Below are 19,094 nucleotides of genomic sequence, written 5' to 3' on the forward strand. Positions count from 1 at the left end.
GGGCAGGGACTCAACACCCTACTGATGTGTCCTAATCAAAGCCCTAATCATAATTTAATCAAGTAAAAGTGAAACAACTGACAGACCAGTTTATAAACATAATCCAATACCTATTTTTGGAATTCATAAACAATATCAAACTGCTACACCTACCCACAAGGTCACCTTTTTCTTCAATAAATTTCTTCTTATCTATCCAATAGCTATCCAACCAAAAAGTCTCAAAAACAAAAACAAAAAAAGAGCCAGACCCATCCCCACTCCCCTTATTGTATTTTTACATTCTTATGGGATTTTATGACATGCTTATCAAAATGTAACTAAGGACTGAAATGGTGAAAAGCATGGAACTAAAATAAATGTAAAGTATGCACCAAACTCATGGAGTAAGAATATGGAATATAGGTTCCCAGGGGATTGGGTAGGTGTAGGGAATAGGGAGTTAAGGCTGGAACCGCACCACACAAATAGTGGCCCCTAAGTTAAACCATTGACCATAGTTAATAGCACAATTAGAAAAAAATTGCTCTCATCAGTTGTAAAAAGTGTTCCATACCAATGCAAGGCGTTAATAATAAGGTGGTATATGGGAATCCTGTATTTTATGCTTGATTGTTCTGTAAACTTACAAGTTCACTAATAGAAAAAAGAACTGAAAGATAATACTACACACATGCAAAACACATTAGTTATGCACATAATTTATAAAGAAGAACATTTGCAATCACAATCTCAACATTTTATAATAAAATTTAGGATGGGAGCCAGACTTATGAAGAATGAAGAATGCTGCCCTAATTCTCCATTTCATGTTAGATAGCTATACTTGGTGAATTTCTTGATCAACCACCCTGTATGATGAAATAGTTAAGAACAAGAGAGGGTAAATTGAGAAATGGAAACTAGTTGATATCCTGAACTTAAGCAGCATCATTAAAATTTTTTTTTAAGTAAAAAAAAATAACAATGAGAGAGCAGAAATGAAGATTTTAGGTAAGGATAACTGAAAGGGTAAAAAGATATACAATAGTAAGATACGACAATGGAAAAAAAAGCCAAAGGATAAAAGGAACAAAGTAAGTAATGACTTTACAGTAATAACATCGAACATTAATGGACGAAACACACCAATCTAAAGTCATATTGGCAGCCATCTATATGCTGTCTACAAGATACCTACCTTAGATGCATGGAACAATCAGGCTGAAAGCAAAAGTTTAAAAAAATTACACCACACAAATAGTGGGAGAAAAAGATCTGGAGTAAACAAACCAACATCAGAAAAAAACAGATTTTATATGCAAAACTGTTATACGAGATGAAGAAGGTCATTATATATTAATGAAAGGGACAATTCACCAAAAAAGAAATAACAATATTAAATATTTGTGCACCTAACCTGGTGCACCCAAAATACATGAGGCAAAGAGTAGCAAAATTGAAGGGAGAAATAGATGTCTCTACAAAAATATTATAGTTGGAAACTTCAATACACTATTCTTAGTATTGGCTAGAGCATCTGGACAGAGAATAAATAAGGAAACAGAGCTTGAATTATGTGATAAAATGAACTAGACCTAACAGACAGTTACAGAGCATTGCACCCTGAAAGAGCATGTTATACATTCTTTTCAAGCGCTCATGGAGCTTCCTCCAATATAGGCCATATGTTAGGTCACAAGACAGGTCTCAAGAAATTTAAAAGATTGAAATTATACAAAAGCATTTCCTCTCATCATAATGGAATAAAGCTGGTAATCAGTAATAGGCAGAAAAAGGGAAAATTCACAAATGTACGGAACTTCCACAATATACTCTTAAATCAATGGGTGAAAGTAGAAATTGCAAGCAAAATCAGTAAATATATTAAGAAGAATGAAAACAACAACACAAGATATCAAAACCTATGGGATACAACAAAGGCAGATGTGATGGTTAGGCTATTGTATCAACTTAGCCAGGTAATTGTGCCCAGCTGTTTGGTCAAGGAAGCACTGGGCTAACTGCAATACAAGGACATTTATGGACTTTAGTCATCATTGAATTTACTGTAGTGGTAAATCATATATATCCAGTTATAATTACATCAATCAGGGAGATTGCCATAAGCAGTGAGTCGTGCTTAACCCAATCAGCTGAATTCCTTAAAAAGGGACATGATTCCAGCATTGAGAGAATTTCTCAGCTCATATTTGGACAGCCAGCATCTCCCAGAACTCGTCAAGAATGTTCATTTGACTTTCATTGGAGCTCCTGGTGATGGCCTCTCTGTGGAACCCGGACTTGTGCATTCATGGCTGTGTGAGAGACTCTGATAAATTTCTTACCATTGTCGGATATCCCTTGTTGATTCTGTTTCCCTAGAGAACCCTGACTAATATAGCAGATCTGAGCAGGAAATTTATAGCCCTCAATGTTTGTATTAAAAAAGAAGAAAAAGTGAAAATCAAAGACTTAACTATACACTTGGAGAAACTAGAAAAATAACAGCAAACTAATCCAAAGGAAGCAGAAGGAAAAATTAACAAAGATTAGAGCAGAAATAAATGAAATTCAGAGCAACACGAAAATAGAATCAACAAAACCAAAAGCTGGTTTTTCAAGAAGATCAATGAAATTGACAAACCCTTAGTTAGACTAACAAAGAAAAAAAAAAGAAAGAAGATGCAAATTAATAAAATCAGAAATGAGAGCAGGGACATTACCACTAACCCCACAGAAATAAAAGAGATCATAAGAGAATACCATGAACAACTATATGCCCACAAACTAGACAACATAGAAGAAATAGACAAATTCCTAGAAACACACATACAAACCACACCAAACCTAGAAGGAATCAAAGACCTCAACAAACCAATCACAAGGAAAGAGATTCAACGGTTATCAAGAATCTCACAAAAATGGAAAGTCCAGTACCACATGGCTTCACAGGTGAATCCTGCCAGTCATTCCAAGAAGATTTAATACCAGTTCTTGCTCAAACTCTTCCAAAAATTTGAAGAGGAGAGACTGCTACCAAATTCATCCTATGAAGCCAACATCACACTAATACCGAAGTGAGATAAAGATGCTATAAAGAAAGAAATTACAGACCAATTTCTCTAGCAAGTATAGATGCAAATATCCTCAGCAAAATACTTGCTAAATGAATCCAAAAGCACATTAAAAGAATCATACATCATGATCAAGTGGGTTTTATCCCAGGTATGCAAGGATGGTTCAACACAAGAAAATCAGTGTTATTACACCACATTGATAAGTTGAAGGAGAAAAAACTCATCTGATCTTCTCAATTGATACAGAAAAGTATTTTTGAAAAATACAGTATCTCTTCTTGTTAAAAACACTCCAAAACGTAGGAATAGAAGGAAACTTTCTCAACAAGGTAAAATGTATATAGAAAAAACCCACAGCTAATGTACTAAATAGTGAAATACTAAAAGATTTCCTACTGAAATAGGGAACAAGACAAGGATGCCCACTGTTATAACTGTTATTCAATATTGTGCTAGAAAGTTCTAGCTAGAGCAATTAGGCAAGAAAAAGAAATAAAAGGTACACGAATAAGAAAGGAAGAAGTAAAATATGCACTATTTGCTGATTATATGGTCTTATACCTAGAAAATGCCAAAAAATACACAAGAAAGCTATGAGAGCTAATAAAAGAGGTCATTTTTTGTGATCTATGTATCTTAAAAAAAAGAATAGCAATAAAAACCTTATAATTATAAAAAAAGAGTTCAGTAAAGTCATGGGATAAAAGATTTATATGCAAAAATCAATAGTGTTTCTCTACACTACTAATGAGCAATTTGTGGAGGAAGTCAGGAAAAAAATCCATTTACAGTAGTGACTAAAAGAATCAAATATTTAGTAATAAACTTAAGCAAGGACATAAACGATCTGTATTCAGAAAATGACAAAGCATTACTAAAAGTAACCAAGGTAAATCTAAATAAATGGAAAAACATATTGTGTTCATGAATTGGAAGGCTAAATATCATTAAGAAGTCAATTCTATGCAAAATGATTTACATATCTAATGTAATTCCAATAAAAACTCCAACAGTCTTCTTTGCAGAAATGGAAAGGCCAATTATCAGATTTATTTGGAAGTGTAAAAGCATCTGATTAACCAAACATATCTTTTAAAAAAAGAACAAAGATGGAAGACTCTAACTTTCAGATTATAAAGTATATTACATAGCTACAGTGGTAAAAATAGCATCATACTGGCATAAAGATAGATATATTGACCAGTGGAGTCAAATTAAGAGTTCAGAAATAGACCCTCACATCTATGGTCAAGTGATTTTTGATAAGGCTGACAAACCCTCCTAGCTTGGTCAGAACAGTCTTTCCACCGAGTGGTGCTGGGAGAATTGGATATCCATATTCAAAGGAAAGAGGACCCTATCTCACACCATATACAAAAATTGACTCAAAATGGACCAAGGGCCTAAATTTAAAGTCTGTAAACCATAAACCTCTAGAAGAAAACATAAGGAAAGATCGTCAAGATCTTTCTGGTAAGTGATGGTTTCTTAAACTTTACACCAAAGCCCAAGCAATGAATGAAAAAAAAAAAAAGATAAATGGGACCGCCTCAAAATTAAACACTTTGTGCTGCAAGTGTCTTTGTTAAGAAGGGGAAAAGTCAGCCTATGCAATGGGAGAAATTTTTGGAAACTACATATCTGATAAAGGTTGGATTTCTATGTTATATAAAGAGATCATATAATTCAACTATAAAAAGACAAGCAACTCAATTAAAATTGGGTAAAGCACTTGAATAGACATCTTTTCAAAGAGGAAATACAATGGCTTAAAAGCACATGGAAAGATGCTCAACATCACTAGCTATTAGGGAAATGCCGATCTAAACTACAATGAGGTATCATTTCGTACCTTACAGAATGGCCATTATTAAAGAAAAAGAAATCAGGGCTAAAGAGGATGTGGAGAGATAGGAACACTCCTTCACTGATGATGGGGATGTAAACTGGGGCAGCCTCTGTGGGAGACAGTTTGGCGGTTCCTCAGGAAGCAAAGTATAGAACTTCCCTGTGAGTCAGCAATCCTTCTACTAGGAATATGCTCAGAAGAACTGAAAGCTAGGACATGAGCAAACATTTTCACACTGCTGTGATGCTCATAGCAGCATTACTCATAATTGCTGAAAGTTGGAAACAACCCAAGTGTCCATCACTTGCAATGAACGGGTAAACAAAATGTGGTATACACATGCAATGGAATACTATTCAGCTATAATTATAAATGAAGTTGGGACACATATTACAACATAGATCAACCTAGAGGACATTATGTTGAGTGAAATAAGCCAGGCACAAAAGGAAAACATTGTATGATTTCACTACTATGAACTAAATACGATAAGTAAACTCATGGCATTAAGCTGTAGAATATATATTACTAGGAGACAGCGTGTAGGTGGAGAAGGGGGAACTGATGCTCAGTATATGTAGAATGTTTAAGAAAATGGAGTGTAAATGTGTGACAATGGGTAGAGTTGGTGATAACACATTATAGTGAGTACAACACTGCTGACTTATAAATGTGACTGCAGCTGATGGGGTAGTCGAGGATGGTTTGTGGGTGAAGAGTAAACTACGGGCTACAGACAGCAGTAATATGATGATGTTCTTTCATCATTTGTAACAAATGTGTCACAACAATGTGAGGTGCTGGTGGTGGGGTGATGTATGGGAATCCTATATGGTATGCACGATTGTTTTGTAAGTTTACAACTTTTCTAATTAAAAAATAAATAAAAAATTATAAAGAACAAAAGCAGAACTCCTGCCTGCCCACGGACCTGCCCAGAACCTGTGACACGAGTTCTGTGATCACTATTCTTCCTACCTCTTAACCATCCTAAACACACAGAAGACAAAATTGGAAAGGGCTGCAAGCATATCTAGGAAACTCACTTAAGAGTACCATATTCTATCAAGATTCATTTTTCCAATTTCATCTGTGGGATGAAAGAAAACATCATCTCCTGTGTACAACATAAATGAGAGGAAGAGCTGCTGTCTAATAGTACCAGCTGCTAAAGAAGAGAGGTTGGTTTCATACTAACTAGATCTTATTCTGATCAAACGGCAGAATTTCAAGTCTGATGTCTTACTTGGGAGAGTGAGTGACAACTTCAATGGATCATGGCAGATAAAGTTTTTTATTGAGACCCTTTTTTTGCTTCATTAAACATAAATAGAGCCCTACATAAAAGGAAAAAGTATTTAGAGCTAAAAGAAAAATGTCTAGTAAAAATATTGCTATTCAGCTCTCCATTTATTCACTCATTCATATACTGACTACACAATTACTAGTAGTTGTTTTATGCTGGGCACTATGGTAGGTGCTAAGAGTATCACGATAAGGAAATGTATCAAAGTTAATATATATTTTATTTTCTAAGTGGATTTGTTGGTGAAAAGAGCCAAATCATTTCTTACCAAGGGTGAAGATAAGTGAGTGATCAAGCTGAGAAATACTGGATTCAGTCACAAAAAAAGCGGCCATAAGAGAAATCACGATTGTTTTTTTATCATACCCCTCTGATCACTTTTTTAGACTGTGAAAGGAAATTTCTGAACTCATTTTAGTGTAACAAGTTTCCCAAAACTAGCCAGAGTGCTTCATGGCTGCAGCACAAGCTTCTTTTTCAGATTTTCATAGGTGAAAAATGCGGGAAACGTTGGGTAGGTCTGTTCTCCTTGCCCTTGTTTCTTGGCTGTGCTGTGACTAATCCCCCATCCTCCTTTTCTCTGGCAGTTAGCTCTCACCCAGCTGGAGACTGGGGGGAAGGAACTGAGTCATTCCCCATCCCTGTCAATGCTTCTTGGCCCCGGTGATGGTGCTGCCTGGGTTTAGGAAAGCGCAGAGAAGGGGCACGACTGGAAGAGCCTCCTGGCTCTAGATTTTGTCCTTCCCTAACTAGTCCTACAACCAGGGCAAGTCCCTCAGCCTCTGTGGCAGAGGTGCGCGCTAGTCGCCCACCAACGCCTACTTCCCCTTCTCCAAGGGCAGACTGCCTGCCTTTCTGCTGGGACAGGGCCGCTCAGCTGGAGACCACCTTCTCCACACCCTGTTAGCTGGGCGCGATTGAACCCTAGCCCTCGGGTGCGGGAGGAAGCTAAGCACCTGTGCCGCGCCTCCCCTTCCCTCTTCCCAGGGGCTTGGGAAAAGTGAGACCTGAGCTGGCATGTGGGCTCCAGAGAGGGCAGCTGTGTGTTGAGAACGGCAGGGGTGTCCCACCGTCCTGCCTCCTGCCATCGAGCCGTCACAGCCAATAGAAGTGAGCGCCTCTGCGCTTCACGCCGCTGTGTGTCTGCGCCTCTTTTTATTGTATCACAGCTTTGCCTTGCTCGTGCCTCCGCTTTTCTCACTCACCAACACGTCGAGCGCTGAGAGTCCAGTCCTCCCCTCCCACCTTATTTCCAGGTGACTGGCAGCCAGCCTGATTAATATCTTCCAAGCAGAGGGCTGAGATCCTTCTCCTGGGAGTGTCTCGAGCCTGAAAGGTAGAAAGAACAGCGTTGGATCCCGCACCCACCCTTTCAGTCCTCTCGAGATGCTGATGGACAGCAGCCCGGAGGCCTGGCTCAGAGGGGCCTCCCCGCGCGGGGCGCCGGGGCCGAGCGCGGCAGCGCCCTCGCGGTCCTTGCCCAGCGCGCGGGGACGGCCTCGAGGGCGCAGGGGCCGAGCGCGGCAGCGTCCTCGCGGTCCTTCCCCAGGGCGCAGGGACGGCCTCGAGGGCGCCGGGGCCGAGCGCAGCAGCGCCCACGGTCCTTCCCCAGGGCGCAGGGACGGCCTCGAGGGCGCCGGGGCCGAGCGCGGCAGCGTCCTCGCGGTCCTTCCCCAGCGCGCAGGGACGGCCTCGAGGGCGCCGGGGCCGAGCGCGGCAGCCCCCGCGGTCCTTCCCCAGGGCGCAGGGACGGCCTCGAGGGCGCCGGGGCCGAGCGCGGCAGCGCCCGCGGTCCTTCCCCAGCGCGCGGGGACGGCCTCGAGGCGCCGGGGCCGAGCGCGGCAGCGTCCTCGCGGTCCTTCCCCAGCGCGCAGGGACGGCCTCGAGGGCGCCGGGGCCGAGCGCGGCAGCGTCCTCGCGGTCCTTCCCCAGCGCGCAGGGACGGCCTCGAGGGCGCCGGGGCCGAGCGCGGCAGCCCCCGCGGTCCTTCCCCAGGGCGCAGGGACGGCCTCGAGGGCGCCGGGGCCGAGCGCGGCAGCCCCCGCGGTCCTTCCCCAGGGCGCAGGGACGGCCTCGAGGGCGCCGGGGCCGAGCGCGGCAGCCCCCGCGGTCCTTCCCCAGGGCGCAGGGACGGCCTCGAGGGCGCCGGGGCCGAGCGCGGCAGCGTCCTCGCGGTCCTTCCCCAGCGCGCAGGGACGGCCTCGAGGGCGCCGGGGCCGAGCGCGGCAGCCCCCGCGGTCCTTCCCCAGGGCGCAGGGACGGCCTCGAGGGCGCCGGGGCCGAGCGCAGCAGCCCCCGCGGTCCTTCCCCGGCGCGCAGGGACGGCCTCGAGGGCGCCGGGGCTGAGCGCGGCAGCCCCCGCGGTCCTTCCCCAGCGCGCGGGGACGGCCTCGAGGGCGCCGGGGCCGAGCGCGGCAGCGCCCGCGGTCCTTCCCCAGCGCGCGGGGACGGCCTCGAGGGCGCCGGGGCCGAGCGCGGCAGCGCCCGCGGTCCTTCCCCAGCGCGCAGGGACGGCCTCGAGGGCGCCGGGGCCGAGCGCAGCAGCGTCCTCGCGGTCCTTCCCCAGGGCGCAGGGACGGCCTCGAGGGCGCCGGGGCCGAGCGCGGCAGCCCCCGCGGTCCTTCCCCAGCGCGCAGGGACGGCCTCGAGGGCGCCGGGGCCGAGCGCGGCAGCGTCCTCGCGGTCCTTCCCCAGCGCGCGGGGACGGCCTCGAGGGCGCCGGGGCCGAGCGCGGCAGCGTCCTCGCGGTCCTTCCCCAGCGCGCAGGGACGGCCTCGAGGGCGCCGGGGCCGAGCGCAGCAGCCCTCGCGGTCCTTCCCCAGCGCGCAGGGACGGCCTCGAGCGCAGCGCGGCTTGGCGACTTCACACGTTCTGCATAGCACTCCTCAGAGAGCTTCGGATCAGGGAAAAAGTAAACTGTGCTGTGCGTGTTGTATTTGAGAAGGCAAGGAAAAACGGCCACCTGGTCTGGGCATTGCCGGGATGGCTCTCCCAGAGGACGAAACAACCGACCTGCGGGGGTTTTCGGAGAAAAAGCTGCAATGCTGTTTTAATCAAAGGAAGGGAAACAATTGGAGTGTCTGTCAACAGCAGAACAGGTGAATACATTGTGGCATCTGAACAACAGAAAACTCTACCACAGTGAAAATGAATCATGACGGCCACAAGAAACAGTCTGGATGAAACGCGGGAACATAGCCTGGATTTAAAGAACTAGGTTGCATGAGAATACACACAGTGCTCTTGCATTTATATAAACTGCTAAAATAGGCAAATATACTGTCTAGGAATACAGAGGGAAGGAAGTAGGAACCCACACCAAATAATAAAATTCATGAAATCTGTATAACCTACATCCAGTAACAACGTGTGAGCATGAATGTGCCAACCAATTTAGAATCATGAATTCTCCCCATCTGTGAAGCACTGTGTGCGCCTCTTTCCGATCTCACCCCTTCCCTTCTAGTAAGAGGAACCACCGTCAGCAATTCTAGTGATCATTTCTATGTTTGCAGAAAGTGTCTACAATATTTTCTTTCAGATTGTATTTGGCAACATCCTGTTTATTTACCTGTTTCCTGCACGAACACACATGCACAGACCCTGCACATAGAATGCTGCATTACTAGGAATGTTGCATCTATTATGGGAATAACGCCTCATTTCCAACACCACGTCTGTCTTCACTGTGTGCTACACGCAGAGGATAAAGGATGGAACCACGTCGTGGCAACACAGCAGGTATCTTTTGGCAGATACAGCATTACCGATATTAGGTTATTCAGCCAGGTAGTTATGGGCTGCCTTATTTAAACTCCGTAAGATAAAAGCACGTTTTAAAGAAGAATGCTAGCTAGCCATTGGCCGAGTCCTCTGGAGAGCAGCCGGCCTTGACCATGCCACGGGCCGCAGGTAGGTTCTCTGGAAGAAGTGGGCAGCAGTTTCCCGGGCCAGGCAGCAGGGGGCGTTGCTTGCCCCGAGCGGCTCCTGGTCCTTCGTTCACAGCTTGCTGTGGGGGGAGGATGGGGTCGGGCCTCGGCACCCTTCCTACGTTAGACCCCCTCCGCTTCAAGCCCTTCATTTGTTAAACTTGTCGGTGAGGTTTCACTGGAATGATATTCTGCAGCAAAAACTAAATTTTAAAAATCATTGACCTTGGGCTAAGGTCTTTCCAAATCTTGAATATTATTATACTATCATTTAGATGTCAGAAGCATAACTGTCCAATAATCATTCAGACATGGTTAAATAAAATGGAAAGATAGCAATTTTGACTACTACTTCTTGTCAAATTCTCAGTAAACAAAAGACCCTTGGAAAAACATTACTTTTCTCAATTATCAAAAACTATATTTTCTACAAAATTTTATTGCTTCCTGAATAGAACAAAGTTTTGAGAGGGGTAACAAAAACACTTGGTATTTTTCCTGAATTATTTGTCCATCAAAATGCAGAAAGGATAGCATAGACAAATCAAAGGTGTTAATGATATCAGTAGCTAATAAAGTTCATTCAATCAGCCTAACTATTGTTTCCTCTCTCTACAATTTTGTATTCTCTCCATCATCTGTAGGCTCATTCTCCATCATACCTGTAGTTCTTTGTTTCTCACAAAGAACCCAAAGGAGAGACTCAGAATATAACTGTATTAGTGGCTTCTGAGAGTAGAAGTATCCCATGAACAAGCCATTTGAAAAAAGAGGAAGAAAGGGGGTCCCCATTACTCAGTGGTGAGATGGGATTGACTGGAACTGGAGACAGTGGCCTGACATTAAAAGGTTTCAAAGTCATGCAGTGTGGTAGGTTGAACTATGTACCAGAATTTAGACACCATCTTAATAGTAATCCACATTCCTATGGGTGTGAGCCCATTGTATATAGGACCTCTTGAAGATGTTATTTTTAGTTAAACTGGGTCCAACTCAATGAGACTGGGTTCTAATTGAGAATATTGGAGACCCTATAAAGAGAAAGCTGCAGGACAGCACCAGAAGCCAAAAGTCAACAGCACTCAGAAGAGAAAGGAGATGGCATTGCCATGTGATGCAAGGCATAAACATAAGCCGAGGAACCCCAAGGATCATTGGCAGCCAATACCAGAATGCTCCAAATATTAGGGAGAAAGCATTATCTTGCTGACACCCCAATTTTGGACTTCTGGCCTCAAAACCATGAGCTAATAAATTCCCATTGTTTAAGACAACCAATTGCATTGGTATTTGTCATTGCAGCCTGGCAAACAAAGACATGCAGAAAACTCAGAGTCAAGTGGTGCCCTTGACTTGAAGCAAGGGTCAGTGTAACCACCTGTGAGACTCACAGGGATGTTGACGGGGCACTGTCTTCACATCACACCATAGGGAAGTGTTCCCCATGGAACTTTCTCCACATATTGCTCCCCTTCCCTTAATTAACAGGTGTGCTTTTACCCTATAGCTAATTGGAACAGGATAACTGACTCTTCTTCATTGTTCTCTCTGCCAAAGAAGATCTCAGGACCGAATGGCTCTCTTACAACCCACAGCTGTGGAGCTTCTTCTGGCTTGCCCTTCTGGGGCTTTTCATTACTGAAAAATCCTCATTTTATCTTTGTCCTCATGTCCTTTGCTGAATCTTATATTCTATATATAGTTATATAAATGGCCTAATATCCACAATGAGATGGAGTATAAATATATTAAAAAACATTAGTGTCCCATAAGGTAAAGCAGGGATTTCTTGGTTAATCTTGTACATGATAGTAATATCAATGAGCCAGTGGCACTTTAGGATGACTCTTTTCTTGTTGTATGCAGACTACATTGGAAAAATCAAATCTTGGTGCAGGCAATCAAGCAGAAATATGTGTATCCACTAAGGTGTTGATATGTGGGACAATAAAGGCATGGAATGAGGTGACTCCTGATCTCCCCACAAGATTTTGGTATTGTTTGGGGGATGTGTATCAACTGTCCACATACTTCCTCTTTATTCTCCTACAAGTGAGTCAATTTTAAGACCAACAGAATCATGTTTCTAGAATACTCAATGCCGATTCCAGTCATTCAGAATATTATTTACCATTGGCTCAAACACTTTACTTTGCCCAGGGTTGTTTTCTACCTCAATTCAAATTTTCTCTCACTTATTCTCCAGTGGGGAATAACTCCACCCCTATTAGAAACAGAGCTGGGGTGAAAGTGAGAATGTTCGCCATGTGCTACCTACCAGGTGTGAACATGGTTCTGCTACTGGTTTCACACCATGAATGTTCCAGTCATCCCCACACCCGAAGATTCTTTTTAAGACATGTAAACCCAGTTTAAAGACAAGGTCCTTGTGCTTTTCATTTCTGTTTCTATTTTCTACCAGGGAAGCCATGTAGTATATTCCTATACTATAGGAATAATATAGTGCAGATGAGCACTCTGCATTAAGACAATGCAAGAAACAGTTGTTCCTCCTTGTTGTGGTTAATCTGCCAACCAAATGTCTTCATGGGAGCCGGGCAGGTGCAGTGGAACACGAAGGCCAAGTGGTTCCAAGTGATATTTTGAAGTAAGAAGTGGCATGATTCAGGGCCAGGATGAGGGCATTGTAAAACGGAAAGTTGACATCTCTGAGATTCATGGGGCCCCAAATACCCTTGCTCTTCCCAGATAGGCCCCCACCCAGTGGGAAGGCTCCCCACCCAGCAGGAAGGCTCCTCATCCCGCTAATTCCTCTATTAGTCAGACCAGCTGCACTCCATCTGGTCCTTGCCTTAATAGGGTTCACCTCCCTACCAGCCATGAAATTATTCAAACAAGCCAATAACATCCCCCTGCAGAAACCAGGGGGCACCACGCCTCACTGCAAACCTGCCCCCCACAGCCCCTGCTGGTTCACTCTACTCGCAAGTGTCCTGCTCCCCCAGGCTGTGAGCACCTGTGCCTGATAAACTGCTGTCAGCCTCCTCTGTCCAGTACTGGGTGCCATGTGCCCAATCATCCCGCACTCTGCAGGGTGAATAGCAGCTGATCACCACAGGACGAGGCAAGGATGTGCCTCAGGCACGAGGTTCAAGAAGGCAGTCACTTTTGGGGTTGGAGCACAGTGTGTCCTTAAATTTTGCACCCAATATGTCTTATTTGCTCACTCTAGTCCTGGATCACAACTAGGTTTCCAGCCAGAGAGAAAGGAGGGAAAGTCAGACACATAAATGACAGAAGTATATGAGTTGTGAAAAAGATCAAATTTGCATTGGCAAGGGGTATGGTAAGAAGATGTGGTGTTTGAGGTGCCAACAGGACTTGCCTCTGGATGTGGACCAGGGTTTTCTGGGGATATGGAGGTAAGTTTTTAAAATGTATCATATGATGTCCAGAATGAAAAACCAGCACTCAGGAGATGGTCGAGAGATGTGTGGGTCGGAGGCTTTTGCTGACTTTTCCTGACACTAGCTTGTCAGAAGCATTCTGCAGTTTCACATGTTTAATCTTTGGACTCATCCTGCTCAAACCTTTACATGTCTTTAAAATATTGAAGATGAGAAGATCAAATCTTATCAAAGTCAGGTTTTACTCTACTTCTATCATCCAAAATCAATAGACTCTGATGTTTGTGACCTTGTATTGTACTTTTGGTGTTAGTTTTAAGTTTCAAAGCCCAAAGAAGTTACTGGGTGTCTTTTTTTTTTTTTTTTTTTTTTTCTCCTTTTATTTGACTGCAGTCTTTCAAGCATGTTTGATAAAATCCCTCAAAGAAGTCATCATTACTCATTACTGACATTAGAATGGCTTCCTTTATCTTCATCCTTTTTATCTTCATTCATTAGTCACGTGTAATACTCATTTCTGCCTTTACCATTCTCTCTTTCAAGTTTCCTGGTAAACCACCCAAGAGTGACACACATTCTTCAGATGACTGATCAAAGCACCAGGAGGCGCGTACAATAGAGGCTCATTGCTGATGCCTCCACTGGGTGTGAATGAGATCAATTATTTTCATGTCTGCCACACTGCCTTCTTTTTTCACTCCTCTCCTTATTTACTTTTCTGCCCATTCATTTAGGTTTTTAATTTTATTATTCGCGTTAACACAGTATAATTTGTCAGTTTACGAAGAATACCACCTTAAGTTTTATACTTTTTTGTCATTGTTAGACAAGGATTTCTACCCAGCAAGGGCATATTTCTTCCGATCAACTCACAGAGCACAGATTCTTGAAGATTCTGACTCACATTTGGCACACTGCCCCTTAAAGAGGCCCTGACAGAGGGCTTCCTACTGAAAGGAAGAAGAGTGCTGAACTTGGAGTAGAATCACATTTTGGGATATTAGAACTGGAAGGAAGTCTACAGATCACTTTATTCAAACCCTCACTTTCAGGATAAGAAGAGCCAAGCCCTGACACCTGGTCATCCCAGGGCAGAAAGCAAACTCAGGAGAGCCGGGGTTAAATGTCAGTTCCCTTGACTGCTGGTCCAGAGATTTAACTCTGAGAAGAGAAAAGGAAATCAAAACAAAAGTCTGTAGTCAATGTACACAACAGAGTAACCATGTACACAATATACAAAAAGACTAATAAGATAAGCTTGACCTTAATTCAGTACGTGAGTTTTAAAAATGTATCAAAGCAGAATGAGATCAGAAAATGTAATCATGTAGTACACTAAACATATAACTTAGAGAATTTGCTGAAAAAGCAGGTTCTTACTGCCTTTTTGCTGTCATCTTTCACCAAACAAGCCTATCAGAAGGACGAGTTCTAGAAAGATACAACGGGGGATAGTGTTCAGAACATCCTTCACACTGCGCTGATGCACCTTTCCTCCTGTGGTGTGTGGACCAGAAACGCTCTTGGGCCACTGCCCGCGATATTTAAGGAGGGGCAATCTCACGCCTTGGTCCTGAGATTTTCTTATAAGGGGAGGTTTCCCTCCAATCACCCTTCCCCCCCCAGTGCAAAAAAATGCCTTCTCTGAATACTGCCTGATAGAAGGAATTGCACAATTCAGAGCTTTACTCCTTATGTTAAGGATTTTTAGTCATCTTAAAATACCAAAAACCAGAAGGATAATGAGTTTCAGATAATTGCTTAAGAGAAGCTTTTAATGAGGAAAATAGTGCCATTTATTTTTATAACTGTAGTACCTGTCACCCTATCAATAGCTATTGAATGCGTAGGATACAGAAATAGGATAGGATAAATAAGGTAGAATGAATAAATAAATATTTTACATGAAATAGCTAGTTTTTATCTCTCAACAAAACTTCATTAAGTAATTATTCCCCTTGCTTTGGAGAGGAGGGATAAAATGTGAATTAATGATGTAAAATGTAAATAAGTTATAAAAATTAATGTTAGATCGAAATGTTTCCAAAGTCTTTGGAAGCATATACTTGTTTATAAATATTTATCACAATATGACATTCAGTCCATACTTGGAGAAAATGTGAACCTCTGTGAAATAGGACAAGGATATCCACATTTCTTTAAAGAAGTACTAAGTGAACAGTTTGCACCTAGTTAAGTTTGCTTTTTCCCTAATTAATTTAAATCAAGTATTTTTAAAATTAAATATACTTTTTAAAAAGAAATAACTGTTTCTGGAAATAGGGAATTCTCCACACTAGAAAAAAATTTAAATATGAGATATAACTTTAAAGCATTTTGGGTTAAAATAGATGGAAACTACATTTTATTAAAGTATTTTAATCCTTTGAAGTAGGGTACAGCACCTTAAAGGTAAAATGAATATTTCCCAGTGTTCATAGTGATCTCCTTGAGTCCTCTTCTGCAGAGTGAACACAAACCTGGAAATGTAACTGAGTATACATAATACACTATGCGTCGTTATGTCATTTTAACTCGTTGGATCCAGTGTCATCGCAGGAGAAGGTCGACGTGCTGTTCCAAGGTGCCAATGCCAAGTTCAATGTGCTGGCAATGCAGCGGTGAGCAGGGTGCCCTGAAACAGGGTGTCCATGCATCCCTGTACCTGCCTCAGGTGATCTGCACCACCGGTTTTCATTGAGTAAACCTGAGGCTTGGCAAGCCCCAGAGGAAGTAACCACGGTGGTTAGGATCTCAGAGCCAGAGCGTGCGTCCCACCCCAAAGGGCCGCAGCAGCAGCCACCCCATTTTGGAAATTACCCACCATCCTGTCCTCTCAACTCTTAATGAACGTGGTGGCGCAGCTTCGTTGGAACCACTCCTGGCAACTTCCCCCAGACTGTCAAGAATGGGCACGACTCGCCACTTAACATGGTAAAATATGCTAAGCATTCGTGCAACTTTTGGACAAACTGCCCTTCACATCAGAGTTTTCTAAGTAAATGAGAGGCTCTGTGAGTTAGATCATTGGCCACCCAATCAGTCATAATACTTGGGCTCCATTTCTTCATATAGTTTAGGCCCAAGGGTCGAAGGAACTGGAGTCGGCCTTTGGATGAGCAGTGGTGGGTGCCCTGCTAGTGTTCTGTCACTTTCCGTGGTGAAAACGCGTTTGCTCTCCCAACGCTCCCACCTGTTTAGGGACAAGGGCAGCACCACATTGATTCCCGCTCCAGTGGTCTGTAGCCGTCACCCTGCTCTGGCCGCATCGGCCCCCCTGGGAGCCGGTTAGCATGCCATTTCTCAGCCCCCACCGCAGACCTCCTGAATTGGAAGCTGGGCGCGGGGCCCAGCAGCCTGTTCCAACAAGCCGGACAGCGATTCTGATGCACACTGAAGTGTGAGAGCCGTTTCCAAAGTAGACATTCATTTTCAGTGAAAGCTGAATTGGATATAAATATTAAAATCCATGTCTTTTCCCTGGTTTTCTAATTATCTGATTTTCTTTTTACCCAAATAGATATTCCAACAGATAAAATGTATAATGTCCCAGGTATGTATACTGCTTCTAAGAATGTATGCCCTGCTCATTCCTACAAGTGAAAGGACCATTTGCATTTAACAGGGAGAGTTTGGTGGCAGGTGTGTAGAATGCACCCAGGTTGGAAGTAGAGTAGCTGTGACAATATGGTCACCGGAAGATAAGACATTTCAGAGCTATCTAGAGTTAATCCAGAAAATGTGAACCTGACACCAATACTGACACTTCGTCTTCAAGTAAACCCTGCATTACTTCTAACACACACTTAGAGTACATCTCCTAAAAAAATGCTAAGACCTAGAAATATGTGTTTAATGAAGAGATTTGATATTGGGGATTGAATCAAGTCACCCCCATCCCAAAAGTTATGTTCAAATCTTGTTCCTCAGTCTTGTGGGTGTGAGCCCATTTGTAAATAGAACCTTCAAAAATGTTGGCATTAATTAAAGTATGGGCTCATTAGTGAATAGATCCTATTGTATAAGGCCAAATTGAAATCGGGGTAGGTCTTAATCCGTGTGACTGGGATCCTTACCAGCCAGTGAAATTTGGATGCACTCAATCAGGGGAAGCCAGAAGTCAGCAAATATCCAAGGAGCAGAGAGCGAGAAAGAGCTCCATGTGACAGATGATTGCCATACCCTACAGACTTCTGGAAAAAGCAAGTTCTGTCAATACCTTCATGTTGTACTTCTACCCTCCAAAACTGTGAGCCAGTAAGTTCCTCTTGGTTAAGTCAGTCCATGCTGTGGTGTTTGTCACAGCAGCCCTGGAAAAGGGAGCCATTTGGAGAGGGAATCTTTTTGTGTAAGATCATGCGATTCATCAATAGGAAATATCCTGGCCCCAGACAAGTCTGCACATACAGGGTTTTGTTTAACTGTAGGTAGAGATTGAAACATTGTTAAACATAAATTGACCTACATAAAAGTCCACAGATACATTTGTGCATAGATGTGTGCCCATGAAAGAGAAGAGATATTGGGAAGTGGACTTGGCCCAGTGGTTAGGGTGTTTGTCTACCATATGGGAGGTCCATGGTTCCAACCCCGGGCCTCCTTGACCCGTGTGGAGCTGGCCCATGTGCTGTGCTCATGCTTGCAAGGAGTGCTGTGCCACACAGGGGTGTCCCCCAAGTAGGGGAGCCCCACGCACAAGGAGTGCACCCCGTAAGGAGAGCCACCCAGCACAAAAGAAAGTGCAGCCTGCCCAGGAATGGCGCCTCACACACGGAGAGCTGACACAACAAGATGACACAACAAAAAGTAACACAGATTCCCATGCCGCTGATAACAACAGAAGCGGACAAAGAAGAAAACACAGTAAATAGACACAGAATAGACGACCGGGGCGGGAGGAAGGGGAAATAAATAAACAAACCTTTAAAAAAAAAAGGAAAGAGAAGAGATAACAGGAAATGAGACTTTTATAATTAGCATTCAGGGAGCTAAACCTGGATGTTTGAAGATTAATTTGGGACTATACTGCCAAATCACAAGAAATGCTCAAGTATTTTTTTTCATACTTTGTATTTAGGCATTTAAAAATCTTTTATTGTATTATTAATATTTTTTATTTCTGCTTGTTTGGCACCTCCTGAAGTTATCAATGCCCACAACTATAGCCAGCAGTGTGACATTTGGAGCATAGGTGTTATAATGTACATATTGTAAGTAGTCTGCTAAATACACTTTAAAATGAATGAATGTTCTCTAATAGAACAAAGACCTTAAGTTAAAACTAACCATTACATTTTTTAAAAAGCATTTTAAAAACCAATTGGAAAGCCGTTCTAAAAGCTCTTATTAGTTGTCAGGTAACATCCATTAGGGTTTGTTTTTTTTTTTAATTTGACAAAAAGTTTATTTTTTTAATTTAAAAAAGTTACATTAAAAAACATAAGAGGTTCATATATACCCCACTCCTGACCCCTTCATCAGTAAGGTACATTCACTGCATTTGGTGAATATACCCTGGAGCACTGCCACACTGCATGGACAATAGTTTACATTGTAGTTCACACTCTTCCCTAGTCCATCCAG

Source organism: Dasypus novemcinctus, chromosome 8 (assembly GCF_030445035.2).
Source record: "Dasypus novemcinctus isolate mDasNov1 chromosome 8, mDasNov1.1.hap2, whole genome shotgun sequence".
NCBI classification, from domain to species: Eukaryota; Metazoa; Chordata; class Mammalia; order Cingulata; family Dasypodidae; genus Dasypus; species Dasypus novemcinctus.